The following is a 19,521-nucleotide window of genomic DNA, read 5'->3' on the forward strand; positions in this document are numbered from 1 at the left end:
TTCTGGTGGGTAGGGGATAGGACCTGTTGAGTGAAGATAAGAATCATAAGAAGGTCCGTCATTTCTGCCGAGTGAGGGCCTTCATGGGGGTCTTTGTACCAGTAGTTGAAGTCTCCCACAAGCAGGACTTAGGCGTGAACTGTTACAAGTTTAGCCATCTGATCGCTAAGTGCTAAAGGAAAAAAATGCATGTTGTTGGGAGGCCTATAGAGTAGCACACAGACAAAGGAGTCATGAAGAGATTCAAGCTTTAATACAATGTTCTCGGTATCCTTAAGGGAGAAGCTAGGCAGGGAGCAAAACCTATAGTCGGTATGAATAATGGTTGCCACACCCCCTCCTTGTTTGCCTGAGGAGCGATTCACGTGGATGATGTAGTAGCTGTTAGGGATGCCTACCAGCATATCAGGGCCGGAGTCATCAGTGAGCCATGTCTCAGTTAGCAGAAGGATGCTGGGTTTATCCGAGTTCAATAAGGAGAGAATGTCCAACTGATGTTTAATAAGGGAACAGGTATTAAGATAGTAGATAGTTAGGGGCGTGGTTCCTGACTTGACCTGGTTCTGAGGAGAACACTCATGGGCTGTGAGCATCTGTATTTCTGGGAATGAAGTCCGATTAGTCAGGATTTCATGGTCGGAGAGTAGTGACAAAGTGTCCCTAAGGGGATGCAGATGGGTAGAATGCAAGCTTATAAGGGTTTCCGAGGTGTAAGTGGGGAGATGGGCTTTATGGCAGGCCCCTGGGCACGACCGGGCGCGGACGCACGCAAACGGGCTTGCCTTTGGCGCGCAGCTGGCGCGCCCGCTGCGCGCGTCCGCTATGCTCCCGCGAGGCGTGCTGCATTTAGTACCGGTTCCCCGCCCTCAGCTCCGCCCTATCGCAGCGTGATTGGCTGTTACCGGGGGAGTCTCCAGGGGCAGCGAGGGACCCGGAACCAAGCGATTCGGTATTTAAGAAGTGGTAAATTAGAGGAGGGCAAATGTAGGTAATTCTGATTCCTTGAAGCCCATAGGAATCAATGTGGAATACCGAATCGGTATTTACCGATTCGGTACTTACCTATTCTTGCAAGGGTGCAGGGGGTGTCACTTTGACACCCTCTAGCACCCCAATTACAGGCTTGTGTGCCATGTGACACACATACATGCCCTTAGGGCATGTATGTGTGCCACATGGCACAGGTGTGCATGCACAGATGTGCATGCACACCTGGATTCGGTATTTTACCACCCAATTGGATTGGGTGGTAAAATACCGACTCTTGAGGCCTGTGGCACTCTTCAGAGTGCCACCTACATCTCTATTTACCGATTCTGTACATTTACCGATTCGGTATTTTACCGAATCGGTAAATGTACAGAATCGGTAAAATTACCGATTCTGTGCTTATGTAGCCCCCTACATAAGAAAAGCGTAATACCGGTCGGAAACGGCCGAATTCGGCCGTTTCCGACCGGTATTAGGGCTCCTACATCGGGCCCAAAGTTGCTAAAGTTAGCTCCAATTATAAAAAAATCAGCAATTTCAAACAAAAGAATGAAACTTGGGCAAAACCTAAATTGAGTGGCGAGACTCCTAAATGTTACAGGTGTGGGAGTTCTGAGCATTTGGCTTTTGCTAAGTCGTGTCCGGCTAAGAAGAGTAAATGTGGTGCGTGTGGTCTGTATGGCCATTATACCAAGGCATGTAGAAGGAGGACTAAGACTGTCAAATGCATTCAAGAGGATGTTGACTCTGATAACAACTCTTCCAGTGGTGACGATCAAGCCTCTGAATGTGCAGTAGTCCTAAAAAAGAAACTCCTTCTCAATATTCGGGATGGATGTTTATTGGTTGACAATAAGCCTGAATGTTGGATGCACATAGGAGGTGTGCATGTTAAAGTTTACGCGGACTCTGGCTCGCCTTACACTATTGTAAATGAGGATGTTTGGCATAGCAATTTTGCTGACCGAATTGGTTCAAATTTATCCTCTCCTGATATTGACCCAGAAGGTTATAATGGTGGGAAGATTGATATCATTGGTTTTCGTTGGTTGAAATTTGAATTCAAGAATCGCAAATCTTATGGTAAGTTATACATTTAAAAAAAAGGACCATCGGTTTTAGGATGGAAAGATCAGGGTGATTTACACATAATCCTTGATCCCAATTCAATAGAAAAGGTTCTAGTAAAAGATGAAGGGACCAAGACCGGTGATATACTGATAAAGAAATTTCCTTCTGTTTTTCAGAAGACAATTGGCAAAATAAAGGATTTTGAACATAAGATAATATTAAAGGATGATGCAGTTTCCAAAATTCATAAGGTCAGAAGCGTCCCTATTGCCTTAAGACAAGATGTTGCGTCTGAGCTTGATAGATTAGTCTCCTCTGACATCATTGAGCCTATTGAGGCATCTGCTTGGATTTCTCCTTTGGTTGTGGTGAAACGTGCAAACGGGAAATTGAGACTGTGTGGATTTGCGCCATTTGAATGATAATATAGTGGTGGATCAGTTTCCCTTACCAAAAATAAATGAGATGTTAGCTTTGCTCGATGGTGCTAAGTAGTTCACCACAATTGATTTATCTACCGCATACCACCAGATTCCTTTATTTAAAGACAGCAAGCAATACACTAATTTTATAACTCCGCAAGGTTGTTTTCAGTTTAAGAGAATGCCTTTCGGCTTAGCTTCAGCAGCTGCTGTTTTTCAGCGCTTAATGCACAGGTTGTTCTCCACCGTGAAAAACACAAAATTTTTCCAGGATGATATTCTCATTTTTGGGAAACACAAGGAGGAGCATGATAAAACTCTAGAAAAAGTATTGAGCATTTTGAAGGAAAAGGGTCTGACAATTGAGTTTTCAAAATGTACATTTGCCAGTGATCATGTTACCTATTTAGGTGATGTTATTGACTGTGAAGGGATTAAACCTAAACCTAACCTCATTGAAGCTATCAAATGCGCTCCATCTCCTAAAGGGAAAGATGATGTTAGATCCTTCATTGGTTTAGCTGAATTTTGTTCTAAATACATTCCTAATTTTGCAACCAGAACGTATAATATTAGACAACTTTTGAAAAATAAGACTACGTTTGTATGGTCTGTGGAGTGTGAACAGGATTTTGAGGACATAAAAAGCTGCATCACAAACATTGCTTCTTTAAAAAGTTTTAATCCTGAAGCACAAACCATTATCACTACCGATGCCAGCATCACGGGACTAGGGGCCCGATGTAGGTAATCGGTATTTAAGAAGTGGTAAAAAAGAGGAGGGGAGATGTAGGTATTTCAGATTCGGTAAATACCGAATCGTTAAGATTCGGTATTTACCGATTCTGTAAATACAGAATCGGTAATGCCCATTGATTCCTATGGGCATTGAAGCCCATAGAAATCAATGGGCATTACCGAATCGGTATTTACAGATTCGATAAATACCGATTTCAGCAAGGGTGCAGGGGGTGTCACTTTGACACCCTCTGGCACCCCAAAAATAGGCATGTGCGCCATGTGGCACACAGACATGCCCTAAGGGCATGTCTGTGTGTCACATGGTACAGGTGTGCATGCACACATGTGCATGCACACCTGGATTCGGTATTTTACCACCCAATTGGATTGGGTGGTAAAATACCGATTCTTAAAGCCCTGTGGCACTCTGACATGTGCCAGCTACATCTGCATTTACAGAATCGGTATTTTACCGAGTCTGTATTTACCGATTCGGTAATTTTACCGAATCGGTAAATACAGAATCGGTAAAATACCGATTCTGTAAATGCATGCCCTACATCTGAAAACCCTAATACCGGTCGGAAACGGCCAAAATCGGCCGTTTACGACCGGTATGAGGGCTCCTACATCTGGCCCTAGGTTCCGTTTTGTCTCAAGTTGGGGTGAATGGAAAAGAACAAATAGTGGCTTATGCGTCGAGGTCTTTATCACCTACTGAGGAAAAGTATTCGACCATCGAAAAAGAAACCTTAGCATGTGTGTGGGCTGTGAATCATTTTAGAGCTTTTGTGTGGGGGACAACATTTATTTTACGTTGTGATCACAAGCCGTTACTCAGAGTTTTAACCACTGAAGGAACCATAAATACTTCTGCAAGAGTAGCCAGACTTGCAATCAAATTGCAAGATTTTTGTTATAAGATGGAATTTGTACCTGGGAAAGACAATTGCATAGCTGATTTTTTGTCTAGAATGCCCAAACAGCTTGTAGAATGTGATGATGAATTGTGGAATTCTTTCCAAGTTGCGTATGTGCAAGACCTGGAAGGTACTGGTATTGTGAAAGAGAAGTGGGATGAAGAATATCTTAATGATGATGAATTAACATCGGTCAAATCACATCTAGCTGGTTCCTGGCCAAAGAAAGTGGATAGTAAACATCCTTTAAAGTCTTTTTGGGAGGTCAGATTTGATCTAAGTATCAGGGAAGTTAATATCTGGTTTGGTGAAAGGGTCATTCCTCCCAAAACGTTGTGTTCATCTATCATGGCTTTATGCCATGAAGGACATTTTAGCATTGTCCGTTCCAAACGCACTGTTAAAACTTCATGTTGGTGGCCTGGAATGGACGCAGATATAGATAAATTTGTGAGGAATTGTAAATCATATCAGGCTGCTGATAAATCTTTGGTTTTGTGTAAGCCTCCTATGGGCACTATGGTGGAACCTAATTCACCATGGGAGTACACAGCTATTGACATTATGGGTCCAATTGGTAATGACCAGAAGTATATTTTGGTGTTGATGGATCTTTTCTCAAGATGGCCTTTTGTAAAGATTGTAATAGAGCAGATACTGATACTGTTTTACAGTTTTTAGGTTTCGCCCTGGCCGTAGCAACTGTGTAGCAGTTGCTCCGCCCACGGCGAAATCTTATGTCCTAGATATGGGGCTTTGGTTCCGCCTCTGTCTTTCATTGGCTAGCTCCATAAATGGAGGCTAGCCATTGGAAGAGATTGGCTGTCAAGCACGCTTTCCCCGTGAAAACGCGATTCGGGGGCGTTTCTGGGTCTTTTTTTAAGCCCCGCCCCTTGTTGCCGTGTGTCCCGGGCCGCGCTGTGATTGGCTGCTGGTCCGGGATACCCCCGTGACGTCATTTCCCGGGCCGCGCTGTGATTGGCTGCCGGCCCGGGACCTGACTTGTTCTTTTTCGCAATTGAATAACCCTGTTTTGAAATAATATCACTCTGGCACACATCGGAAAATAAATTCGTTCTACCATGGCCACCACATTTACCCGCTAGAGAAATGTACGGGCAGTTTCAGTCCCTTGTTTATGTTTACGGCCCTTTGTAACCGACAGCTTTTTTTACTTCAAGGCTTAAACGCCGAGTTTGCGACGCATACAACCCGTGTTATTTCTCGTTTGCAAAGAGTTTGCATCCGTTGCTACTGCTGCTCATTCTAATCTCCAGGCTTGCCACTTGTAACTGTCGCCTTTAGTAAGATGGCGTCACCCTATCTCCAGCAGATCGCCGAGTGGGCGTGGCCCGATCCATCCGGGCCACCGTAGGCCGACGCTGGCAGGCCGGTTTGGGTGTTGGAAGTTGTGCGGGGTCCGCCCGCTGCATTGGGCTGGTAGCAAGCGGAGGCATGGGCGAGGGGCGCTGGTTGGGCAGTGCCCAGTGACAGTTGGGGAGGGACTCGCAACCCGTCGTAGGGGCAATTCAGAAGAACTGACAGCTCTGGCGTGTGGACGTGTAATATCCGGGGAGAGAGGAGTAGTGCTTGGAACAGTAGTAACAACGCTGGCGGTAGAGAGCCTGGAATGCCCAACTGAAGGAAGAGTCTGGGATTTACCCTCGGGGAGTGACCGCCCTGGGAGCGGCAGGGACAGCTGGGTACCAGGGAGAAAGACACTAACAGAAGAGTGGGCGCGGAAACCCAGCGAGAAGGCGGCAGGGGCCGCATCACTACCCCAGTCATGGAGGACATTAACTCCAACCTGATTGCGGACGCGGAGGTGCTGAAGCTGCAGGAACTGGTAAAAAGCTGGAGAAGCAGAATGAGCAGCTCCGGAGCCACAGCTCTGCTGGTCCGCTGCTCTCCCCACCGCCGGCTGCCGGTGGCCCTGGTCCACGACTCTCTCACCCTGCTGCTGTAGTGGCAGCAGCTGCACTACTGGGTTCAGGTCCTGTGTCGCGGGCGCTGCTGGGCTCCGGCGGGGTGTTTGGCCTCCCCGGATCTTATGCTGAAGAAGAGCTACAATTAAACAGGAGGCTGCAAGAGGTGCCGACGCCCCCGGAGCCCGAACCGGACCATTCCCTTCTAGACGAAGGGAAGCCTTTGCGGCTCGAGGAGATGGACAGACTGATAAACTTCGAGCAGGAGGAGAGCTGGTGGGGCACATGTTCCTATATGAGTATTTTATATCCTGTAATTCATTCCTTAGCATCTATTAGGCATCGTTTGGGCACCTGGCATCTTTTGGGCTGTTTTCCCTGTCTTTTTACTTGCTAGCCTCCTGTTTTTGAGAGAATTCTGGACTTCGTTTTGCTGGTTTTTCATCCTTAGGCTGAGGGTAAAAATGGAGAGCCCTTCCGGAGCTCAGCATCGGCAGGACACGGCCCACTTAAAGCCCTGCGTGTCCAACTAATAAGGGATTGTGCCAAATCCTTCATGCGCTGTATATCGGCCAGGGAACGTGGACTGCTTTTTACAGCACTCTGCGAGGAAGGGTCGCTCCTCACCACACCCAAGCTTTTCAGGCATCCTACAACAAGGAGCTGTTTCTATGACACCCGGAGCTGCCAGTGGCTCTTTGATGAGGGATTAGAACTACAACACCCTGAGCCTGAAGTGTCCCTCGGAAGAGGGTTTGCAACCACAACCCCAATAGTGTGAGGTGATACTGAGATTGCTGCTGATTTCTTTGAGTGACCAATGCATGAAGAGTGGCGGAAAGAAGGTTGGCTGGGTGTGGGTTATACCAGGCTTATGTCTAGCATCCTCAGTAGATGTCTATCATGTGAGAAGGTGCTGGGTCCTCACAGTGCCTAGAACCAGGCACCACTGCTTGGTCGACCACCAGTGCTTGTGATTTCTTGATTTACTTTATTATAATGTCCTGTTTTGTAAAAGCATAAAACCTGCCTATGGGCACTATAATTGCTTTGTCTTGGTGCACCAGACAAGGTGTGGGTTTAAAAAGAACTATTCAGTCCAAGGGTTAGAGTGTGGACCAGTAAGGACCCTGCAGGTGAAGCATGTTGCCTCTGCTGGCCTGGTCTGTCCTCCTTTTGTCTATTCTGGCAAGTACCAAGTTGTAGAAAGGTAGTGACCTGGGCAGCTGGCCATAACCTTCAGCAATGCCACCCAGTGGAGCTAGGGTTCAGGAGGCCATGGTGTACTAGAAATATTCCAGAGAGAAAATGGCTCTCTTTAAAGCATTCCCCTTCCCCTACAACGCTCACCTGGCATGACCTCATGCCGTAACTTCTCCAGTAGTGAGAAGTGAGCAGTGTGAGCGCGCGCACATCAATGCTCAGCTATTGCCATTGTAAATGACAATGCCATTTATTTATCTGTTTTCAAAACCAACACATAAATAAAAAATGTGTCATTTACAGTGCCAATAGCTCTAAGTTTTGCAAAGGCGAGACCGTTGCATTGTAAATGCTTGTTAGATAATTCTTTCACTTTAGAAGGCATTCCTTCTGTTTTATTAAGGGACAATGGCGTTCAGTTTATGTCCAGTAAGGCTAAAGAGTACTTTGATAGATTAGGTATCAAACACAAAACCACTGCTTTGTATAATCCAAACAGCAACGGCATGGTTGAGCGCTTCAATCGAGTCATCAAAAACACCATTCAGATGTCTGCAAGTAACAAGGATTGGGAAACTCAGGTATTAAAAATGGTTTGGTCTTACAGAACTTCTATTTGTGAAGCCACGGGGTTTCCTCCCTTTGTTCTTATGCGTGGTATAAATCCACGAACAAAATTCACTCCTGGGTGGTTGTTCAAATCTAATGTTATTAATTGGTCTGAAGATTTTGTAAAAGAAAAAAGTCAGGCTTCACACCTAAAGAGTAAAGTTTGGTATGATTCAAAGCATAATGTTAAGAATGTTGACATTGTTGTTGGTCAGTGGGTAAGAGTTAAAAAACCTAGCAAATCTCCGAAGGAGGAAAGTCGTTTTTATGAGCCTGTGCAAGTTGTGGAGGTCATGAATAATTCGATTAGTCTTACTGATGGACGGGTGTGGAATCTTAAAAGGATTGCTAAATGTTGTGATCCTTTAGTTTCTCTTAACAAAAACAATTCTTCTGATTCTTTGGATTCCCTTAACAAAAACAATTTTTCTGATTCTGTTTCTGTGCACTCTTTTAGCAAATCCTCTAATCTGTTTGACTTGGAGGATTTGATGTGCTCAACTTCATCTGACTCTTCTAATGTAAATGCCTCCAATGAGGTTATGTTTAGTTCTAATTTAGCTGTTCCTAGTGTATCAGGTTTAGCTAATCAAGATGTTTTGACTAGTTTGACTGTTCCCAGTGTTTCTGTTTCGAATCGTACCAGTCAGGAAGTATTCAACACTAACAGGAATTCTAGACGTGAAAAAAGGCCTCCTGTTTGGTTGGCTGATTATATATCTGAAAGTTTTCCTCTATAAAGCATGATATATATATTTAAATATTCATTTATATACAGTTTTTTTTCTCATTTTCGTTTTTTTTGTTCAAAGGAAAGGGATGAGGCTTGTTATAATCATTTTATTGTTTTTTGTTTTTGTGTTCCGAAGGGGATGTGTTATGTTCTGTAATATGTAATGTACCTTTAACTTTATACATTCCACATTCTTTAGAATTGAGTGTACTGTGTTCCACCTTCCTTTGTGTGTTCTACATTTATTCAGTTGGCGCTGACTGACTACAGGTCAGCTGTGTACCTGCTTGCTTAAGGATTAAACCTGTTACAACCTACATTGAAGTGTCATTCTTCAATTCTACAATCATCCTCCCGATCCCTCCACTTCCTCATGCAATGACACCTCTAATGCCCATCCTGGGGAGCCAGCCCGGTCTCTCCCTCTCCCTTGAAGCAGTCCAGGAAGCTTCTCCTGTCAGTTTTTTTTTACAACAGATTTTATTGATTTTAAGAAAATAAATATCGCAACAGGAAAACAGAGTGATATTAATAACAAGAACAGTGCCGCATTTGTTTCCCCCAGCCTCCCCCTTGCTCCTTCCAGGGGTTCCCTCCCTCCTGAGCTCCCACAGCAGGCGATCTGACCTGAGATAGCATCCATCAAACCCTGAATGTTTCTACTTCCCAATCTATGGTGGTGGTCGATGAAGTCCTGCAGCTAATGTAGACCACTCAATAATCTGCCCATCTCCTCCAGATCTTAGCATGCTCCTAGGGGCATCCCCTAGCCTCATACACAAAGAGTTCTCTACTCATGCACCATTCAAGACTCTTGCACCACTTCTCCAGAGAGAGAGGCTTAATAGCTTTCCACATACTTGCAATGTCTCGCTTGGCCAATGGAAGGACCAGATGTAGCATAGTTTGGCTATATTGATCCTCATCAAAGTCTGTGGTGATGTGTAGTAGGCCAAATTTTAGACAGAAGGGATAGCCCTCCCCAGTACTCTCCAGAAACATGATGAAACCCTCCTCCAGAATTACTCCGCCCTTCTACAGGACCACATAGTATGTAGAAGGTCTCCCTCCCGAGTCCCACACCATAGACAAGTAGGAGAAGTCACCACCCCATCCGCCAAAGTTCCTCCCTAGTGTGTCAAGCCCTGTGAAGGTATTTCAATTGGATGAGGCAGAATCGGGTCACAATTGCTGAGTGTCACAGAGAGGCTAAGGCCTCCATCCCATTCATTATCTATGAGCGCTCCCAAATCCCGCTCCTATGTTTGTTGCAGTACAGTGAATGTGTTGGGCATATGATGTATGACTGTATGTTATATTTGTATGGCTTTATGGTCCCGCAGGCCTCCTTGAGCAATTTGTCTTTAGAGGGTTCTGCTCTGGGAGGTTTCGTAAGTCCCTGATGTAGGGCTCCAGCGCATGTGTAACCTGAAGAGACCAAAATAATTGGCTGCGGTGTAGATCATATTTCTGCAATCCCCCCACTATAAGTAGATTTAAAACTCTTTTCTAAACATGTACGTGGAAGTCCACATTTCCACAAGAAACTGTAGAGCATGGACTGTAGTTTACAAATGAAGGAATGAGGCTGGGTATGGGTGAATTTTTTGTAGCTGGTACAGGAATCGGGGGAGAGTCACCATCTTAAAAATAGCCGATCTGGCCATGAGAGACAGTGGTGACCCCATCTTAAGATTCGCCTGCAAAGAGTCCATCAACAGCTGGTTATTATGCTCCTATGCCATGTGCGCATCCATAGTGATGTATACCCCCAGATATCTAAAACCCTGTGCTGCTTTTGTAAGTTCAGTCGCCCACCTCAGGTTCTGAGGGTGAGTGGGGATCAGGAACACAGTAGATGTGGCCGGATTAATTAAAAGGCCAGATGTTCCCCTATGAGTTTAAACATATGAAGCACCCTAGGGCCTGTATTCTCAGAGTCTGCCAAGAAAAACAATACATCATCAGCGGAAAGAGCTTTCCTATATGAAACCCTGGGACCCTACTCAAACCCCTGTATCTGCACAATAATACAGAACCACTGTGCCATCGGCTCCATAGCAAAAGCAAAGAGGAGTGAGGACAGTGGGCCTCCTTGCCACGATACCCTTTGAACAGCAAATGGCTCCGACATTGCAGATACATTGGTTCAAATTGACAACCCTCATAGATGCTGAAGATTATGACGATGCGGTATATTTGTTTTTCCGCCCCTCATCTAGCGTCATGGCATAGTCATTGGGTGGTCAAAGGTAAAGTATGCCAGCCTCACCCGAGGCACCTCTGGAGAGTGTAGAAGTATCCAGAGAACAGAAGTGGTACCTCCAAATGGAAAGGAACACAAGGTCAAACTATGAGGGAAGTGATAAAAAACAGTTTGCACACCACAGGTAGATTTATTCAAAAAGGTGAGAACTGTTGGCTAAGAGAATAGGGTATATTCGGTAATCGTGTAACTAGATTATCATATACAGTTAGTTGATAAAAGTCGACATGTTTCAGCTCCTTATGGCCCAGCCGGGTCTATGGAGCTTTCGTCAGGACAAATACAAGCAAGGCGAGGTGTACTTACACAACTTGTGCAGTATTCATGTGCTTAGGTAATCACAGATTCATTTTCCTGTATATTGGAAACACAAAACACAACATCATATTGTTCATATATGTGAAGTAGGCATACTGGACTGGCCAAATGCGTCACAGTCTATGACACACTCTTCTTATTAGAAGGTGCCAATTTACCAAAGGTGCATGGTAATAAATGCACACAAACTATATGTGGGCGGTGAAAAAGGTAGAAAAAGTGAGGGAAAACAAAGTGGTTGTGGTTTCAATCGAAAAGCGAACATTCAAGTTACTCATACCATTTCTTTGTTGTGACGCTAGCAATTTAATGGTAACCTATATCAATCATCATTACCAGGTTGTCACAGGCATCGTTTGGAAAAAACGCTAGTTATGTGATAAGCATTTGTATTCAGTGAACATTGTCTCATTCACTGGTTGTCTTTATAACATACACGGTATTTCTGTGTACAAACTAAGTTAAATGGTACAGGCTAATAGGTGAAGTTATGACGCTAGTACATATTTAAATCATTTTAGGGACTCCGCGCTAAAATACTTGAATCATTTTAGGGACTCCGCGTTCAAATACCTGATTACACGGAGAAATTCTCATCTTCAGGGTGCTAAGAGCCGCTGGGAGTTGTGGTCTTGGCTGCAAACAATAGACACATTGCGTGAATTGCCTAGTTCATCAGAGGAGCCCCGCCAGGGATGGACTCGGGTGGCTTCTCACTTACCCACGTGTATGTCCGTCAGGTGCCTGTGCTGACTCTGCCCCTGGAAGCGCCGAGCGCGGGCAGAGCAGCATCTTATGACGGTATGTCATGGAAATGGACAATGTCTTTGTTCTAGAAGACAGACTAGCGTCAAGATGAAATACATTAAAGGTTGAAAATACACGCATTTGTGCACAATTCATTAAATAATCGAGTGCTATACCCACATGTAATTTTTATGTGTACAAAGACTATTTTATAAACAAGACTTTGCAGTTTCCGGCAGAAACGACATTAGACACTAGTGCCATGAACTAAGACAAGGTCTGGGTCTAGTGTCATGAACTTAAACACGGTATGCGATCTAGAAAACGGACTCACGTCAAGAAAACTGAAAATACCCTTAATAGTTGAAATTACACTGATAGTGCACGACTCATTTCACAAAATGCTACACCCACGTGTAAATATTTTATAGAACGATTGTTCTGCAAAAATACGGTTATTGACGTGTCAAACATAAATGGTATCAGACCTTAGACTGGTTTATTCAAGGTACCGAGGTCACCACGATCATTGGAGAGATCTATTTTAATGAGAGATATGTCAGAGTATTTTCGCAAATGATCAATAGATGCTCAGTGAAAAAAGATGCTCAGTGAAAAAAGGCTAAATAGGGCCAGATGTAAATTACACATTCGTAACAGGAAGGAAGGTTAATGTGGAACTCTCACTGTCTCCTAAGGTTAAAGTTTAGCTCACAAAGGACTCAGTAAAAATGATGCCAGGGAATATTATCGTTCATCCCCAACACGTGGGTTTGCAAGCGATTCACCCATCTTTGCTCCTTTTCGAAAAGGATTTGTTCAGAATTAGTGTCTCTGTCTTGAAGCGTCTCAAGGACTGTCCAACTTAGATCGTCACATGTGTGGCCTTTTTCGACAAAGTGGGCACATAGTTTCGTTGAGTTCTTTTTTAGCCTCACATTACTTCTATGTTCTCCGATGCGGATTTTCACCTTCCTGCAGGTCATGCCAATGTATTGTTTTTGGCAAGGACAGGTGATAAGGTATATCACGTGGGTCGAGTTGCAATTTGTGTGATAGCGTTGGGTCCATAGTAGTTGGTCTGTCAATTGCAATGTTTTCGTGCTCTTAGTGAATTTGCAGACCCCACACATTCCGCAGGGGTGATGTCCTGTCATCGGGGCCATGTTGAGGTCTCTGATGCTAGGTAGTGGTCGTTTTTTCAGAGGTCGTGTGTGGACCAACACATCTCTGATGTTTTTTGTCCTTTTATTGGCAAATCTCGGCTTCGGCCAATTATAAGCACCCGAGGTGATCATGGACAACTTTTTCTTTATCAGTTTTTGGACCTCATACGTTGTTGGACAGAAGGTAGTGACGCAGGTTACAAGGTCTTTTACTGGTTCTTTTTCAAAGGTCTGTAGTAGGCAGTCGCGTGGTTGATTGTTTGCCCGTTTTCTGCACTTAGAGATAACCCGAGGGGTATAATCTCTGGCTTGAAGTTTGTCACTTAGAATTCGTGCCTGTTGTGTGTAGTCACTGGTTCTACTGCAGTTTCTTTTATGTCGCAAAAACTAGCTATATGGTAAATTGTCTCTTAGCGGTTGAGGGTGATAGCTCAGGTACGACAAAAGACTATTTTTAGCAGTGGGCTTAGTGTATGTCTTGGTTTCCAGTTTTCCGTTATCACAGAAAAGCGTCAAGTCTAGAAAGTCAATGCTTTTGTTGCTCGCTGTAGACGTGAACTTCAACCACCGGTCCTGTCCGTTAAGCCAGTCGGTGAACATCTGTAGATCTTGTTTAGTGTCCCAAATCAGTAAAACGTCATCAATATAACGTTTCCAGTAAAGTATACTGGAAACGAATGGATTTTGGTTGTTGAGGACGCAGTTTTTTTCAAACTGACTAACGTATAGTCCAGCTACCGAAGGAGCAAAGAAACTGCCCATAGAAGTTCCATGGCATTGTAAAAACAGTTGTTTGTTGTACTCGAAATAGTTCTCCTTCAAGGCCATGTGACAGCATTCCAAAACAAAATGACGAGGAGTGTGGTATGACCAATCTTCTTGGAACAGTAAATCTTCTAGCATTTGCATAGTCTCATCCTGAGGTAGACTTGTGTACAAGGATTCGACATCCAAACCCACTAGAAGCATAGTGTTTGGGTCGAAATCTCTATTTGCAATCTGTACTAGGAGATCACGTGTATCCTTAAGATATGTTGGTGTCCGTTGCACAACAGGTTTGAGGAATTGATCTGCAAACTTGGACAACGGTTCCAGTAGGGACCCAATGCCCGAAACTATTGGACGACCTGGTGGAGGGAACTTATTTTTGTGGGTCTTCGGTAGGGAGTAGAAGAAGGGGATTTTCGTAGATCTAGGTGTTAAGTAGTCAGCCTCCTTCTTCGAAATCCACCCATTCACCTCCGCTTCGTGTGTCATGATAGCTATTGTGTTGGTAATCCTCTCGGTGGGGTCAGAATCAAGCTGCTTGTAGAAAGTTTCATTCGAGAGCAGCGCAAGGCACTGTTGGTCGTAACCTTCTTTTGTTAGTATGACCACTCCCCCACCCTTGTCCGTGGGTTTGATGACTATGTTCTCATTTTGTCTCAGTTCAGTTAGAGCTCGGCGTTCATTTCTGTTTAAATTCTGGAATGCTTTTTTGTTGTGGTCCAAGTTGTCAATGCCTTTCAGAATTGCTTGTTCGAAAGCTAGGATTTCTAGTGGGACCGCATTAGTTGGAGGTACGAATTTTGATTTCCTCCGTAGCGTGGTGTCTCCTTCGTTGCTTTGAGTAGATGAACCGTCAAAGAATGCTTTCAGTTTGAGAGTTCTGCAAAATTCGGATAACTCACACTTGAGTTTGAATGGATCCGAGGGAGGAGTTGGAACGAACCCCAGGCCTTTGTTCAGGATGGTCACTTGGTCCGGTGTTAGAGGAACCCCTGATAAATTGACAATCAGAGAGTTTTTTTGTTGTTGGTCTCCGACTGTGCTGACGCCATGCTCCTTGTTTGCACGTTGGGTAGATGATCTTGCCAGGTCAGATTTTTCTTCTTGCCCCTTGGTTGGTTTTGGCCTTGGCCTAAAAAAGACTGCTGTGTCTGATGTGAGGTACTGGCCATCGGCATTGGCATCATCTGGTTTCCCATCTGTGGGTGTTGGTCCATATTGGAATTGTAGGGGTTCATCCATCCACCAAACGGAGGCATGTACGGTTGGAAGAAGGGCATTGGATTCCCTTGGAAGAAGGGCGGCTTTTGCCATCTATTTCCTCTATTACCTCTATTGTTTCTGTTGCCTCGTCTTGGTCCTCGGTATCTCGAATTGTAACTGCCTCTTCTTGTGGTTTGTTGTTCATAGCTCCCCTCCGATCCATTAGATGAACCACCCGTGGAGTCAGCATCAGAGCCGGTCTCTGTTGCCGTGTAGTCTTCCTTAGAGTAGGGGTGCATTCGTTCCTGGCTAAACTTTTTGACGTCTTTAGCTAGCTTTTGTAATTTGTTTTGCATCAGGAACTCTTGATTTTCTTCCATTTCTTTTGTAATCTCATCTAGTCTTTTCTTGTAGATGAGAGGATTGATGTTTCTTTTCAGTTCTTGTTCACAGGTTTGTATTTCGGCCAATAAAGCTTCCGAGAGTCTTTTGGCTGTCTTAACTATCAGAACTAGATAGTCCAGGGTACATTTCCACGATATAGATGACCAGTCGCGGCGAAATGCTAAATCGTGTAAAAAAATTCTCGGGGCATTTGATATCCATAGGCCTCTAGGAGCAGTTTTAAATCGTAGATACTCGGTCATGATAATACCATGAATGGCAGTTCGTATCTGTTCTCTTTTTTTGTTAGACAACGTCTCCCAATCGTCTGTTTGCGCAATCGCTTCAGAAAGATCAGCATTTTGAAGCAGAGGTTGCGCTGCTAGGATCTCGTCGATGTCGCTTCCGGTGAAACTCAGACCATTATTTCCCTCCATCATTCACCACTCAAGGTTTGCAATAGAACAAAACAAACTATCAAGCTGCTATCTGGAATTATAGCGCGGATAGATTTATTCCCACAGCTGTCCGCTGCTTAAAGACATTCATCAAAGAAGAGGGATGAGGAATCTTGTCCCGTTCAGTTCCCCAGGGGTAGTATTTAGATTAATCAATGAGAAAGGGACAATTGTATCTACACGAACCATTGGTTCAAATTGACAACCCTCATAGACGCTGAAGATTATGACGATGCGGTATATTTGTTTTTCCGCCCCTCATCTAGCGTCATGGCATAGTCATTGGGTGGTCAAAGGTAAAGTATGCCAGCCTCACCCGAGGCACCTCTGGAGAGTGTAGAAGTATCCAGAGAACAGAAGTGGTACCTCCAAATGGAAAGGAACACAAGGTCAAACTATGAGGGAAGTGATAAAAAACAGTTTGCACACCACAGGTAGATTTATTCAAAAAGGTGAGAACTGTTGGCTAAGAGAATAGGGTATATTCGGTAATCGTGTAACTAGATTATCATATACAGTTAGTTGATAAAAGTCGACATGTTTCAGCTCCTTATGGCCCAGCCGGGTCTATGGAGCTTTCGTCAGGACAAATACAAGCAAGGCGAGGTGTACTTACACAACTTGTGCAGTATTCATGTGCTTAGGTAATCACAGATTCATTTTCCTGTATATTGGAAACACAAAACACAACATCATATTGTTCATATATGTGAAGTAGGCATACTGGACTGGCCAAATGCGTCACAGTCTATGACACACTCTTCTTATTAGAAGGTGCCAATTTACCAAAGGTGCATGGTAATAAATGCACACAAACTATATGTGGGCGGTGAAAAAGGTAGAGAAAGTGAGGGAAAACAAAGTGGTTGTGGTTTCAATCGAAAAGCGAACATTCAAGTTACTCATACCATTTCTTTGTTGTGACGCTAGCAATTTAATGGTAACCTATATCAATCATCATTACCAGGTTGTCACAGGCATCGTTTGGAAAAAACGCTAGTTATGTGATAAGCATTTGTATTCAGTAAACATTGTCTCATTCACTGGTTGTCTTTATAACATACACGGTATTTCTGTGTACAAACTAAGTTAAATGGTACAGGCTAATAGGTGAAGTTATGACGCTAGTACATATTTAAATCATTTTAGGGACTCCGCGCTAAAATACTTGAATCATTTTAGGGACTCCGCGTTCAAATACCTGATTACACGGAGAAATTCTCATCTTCAGGGTGCTAAGAGCCGCTGGGAGTTGTGGTCTTGGCTGCAAACAATAGACACATTGCGTGAATTGCCTAGTTCATCAGAGGAGCCCCGCCAGGGATGGACTCGGGTGGCTTCTCACTTACCCACGTGTATGTCCGTCAGGTGCCTGTGCTGACTCTGCCCCTGGAAGCGCCGAGCGCGGGCAGAGCAGCATCTTATGACGGTATGTCATGGAAATGGACAATGTCTTTGTTCTAGAAGACAGACTAGCGTCAAGATGAAATACATTAAAGGTTGAAAATACACGCATTTGTGCACAATTCATTAAATAATCGAGTGCTATACCCACATGTAATTTTTATGTGTACAAAGACTATTTTATAAACGAGACTTTGCAGTTTCCGGCAGAAACGACATTAGACACTAGTGCCATGAACTAAGACAAGGTCTGGGTCTAGTGTCATGAACTTAAACACGGTATGCGATCTAGAAAACGGACTCACGTCAAGAAAACTGAAAATACCCTTAATAGTTGAAATTACACTGATAGTGCACGACTCATTTCACAAAATGCTACACCCACGTGTAAATATTTTATAGAACGATTGTTCTGCAAAAATACGGTTATTGACGTGTCAAACATAAATGGTATCAGACCTTAGACTGGTTTATTCAAGGTACCGAGGTCACCACGATCATTGGAGAGATCTATTTTAATGAGAGATATGTCAGAGTATTTTCGCAAATGATCAATAGATGCTCAGTGAAAAAAGATGCTCAGTGAAAAAAGGCTAAATAGGGCCAGATGTAAATTACACATTCGTAACAGGAAGGAAGGTTAATGTGGAACTCTCACTGTCTCCTAAGGTTAAAGTTTAGCTCACAAAGGACTCAGTAAAAATGATGCCAGGGAATATTATCGTTCATCCCCAACACGTGGGTTTGCAAGCGATTCACCCATCTTTGCTCCTTTTCGAAAAGGATTTGTTCAGAATTAGTGTCTCTGTCTTGAAGCGTCTCAAGGACTGTCCAACTTAGATCGTCACATGTGTGGCCTTTTTCGACAAAGTGGGCACATAGTTTCGTTGAGTTCTTTTTTAGCCTCACATTACTTCTATGTTCTCCGATGCAGATTTTCACCTTCCTGCAGGTCATGCCAATGTATTGTTTTTGGCAAGGACAGGTGATAAGGTATATCACGTGGGTCGAGTTGCAATTTGTGTGATAGCGTTGGGTCCATAGTAGTTGGTCTGTCAATTGCAATGTTTTCGTGCTCTTAGTGAATTTGCAGACCCCACACATTCCGCAGGGGTGATGTCCTGTCATCGGGGCCATGTTGAGGTCTCTGATGCTAGGTAGTGGTCGTTTTTTCAGAGGGCGTGTGTGGACCAACACATCTCTGATGTTTTTTGTCCTTTTATTGGCAAATCTCGGCTTCGGCCAATTATAAGCACCCGAGGTGATGATGGACCACTTTTTATTTATCAGTTTTTGGACCTCATACGTTGTTGGACAGAAGGTAGTGACGCAGGTCACAAGGTCTTTTACTGGTTCTTTTTCAAAGGTCTGTAGTAGGCAGTCGCGTGGTTGATTGTTTGCCCGTTTTCTGCACTTAGAGATAACCCGAGGGGTATAATCTCTGGCTTGAAGTTTGTCACTTAGAATTCGTGCCTGTTGTGTGTAGTCACTGTTTCTACTGCAGTTTCTTTTATGTCGCAAAAACTGGCTATATGGTAAATTGTCTCTTAGCTGTTGAGGGTGATAGCTCAGGTACGACAAAAGACTATTTTTAGCAGTGGGCTTAGTGTATGTCTTGGTTTCCAGTTTTCCGTTATCACAGAAAAGCGTCAAGTCTAGAAAGTCAATGCTTTTGTTGCTCGCTGTAGACGTGAACTTCAACCACCGGTCCTGTCCGTTAAGCCAGTCGGTGAACATCTGTAGATCTTGTTTAGTGTCCCAAATCAGTAAAACGTCATCAATATAACGTTTCCAGTAAAGTATACTGGAAACGAATGGATTTTGGTTGTTGAGGACGCAGAGACCGGCTCTGATGCTGACTCCACGGGTGGTTCATCTAATGGATCGGAGGGGAGCTATGAACAACAAACCACAAGAAGAGGCAGTTACAATTCGAGATACCGAGGACCAAGACGAGGCAACAGAAACAATAGAGGTAATAGAGGAAATAGATGGCAAAAGCCGCCCTTCTTCCAAGGGAATCCAATGCCCTTCTTCCAACCGTACATGCCTCCGTTTGGTGGATGGATGAACCCCTACAATTCCAATATGGACCAACACCCACAGATGGGAAACCAGATTATGCCAATGCCGATGGCCAGTACCTCACATCAGACACAGCAGTCTTTTTTAGGCCAAGGCCAAAACCAACCA

The sequence above is a fragment of the Lissotriton helveticus genome, chromosome 4_1 (genome assembly GCF_964261635.1).
Source record: "Lissotriton helveticus chromosome 4_1, aLisHel1.1, whole genome shotgun sequence".
Taxonomy (NCBI): Eukaryota; Metazoa; Chordata; class Amphibia; order Caudata; family Salamandridae; genus Lissotriton; species Lissotriton helveticus.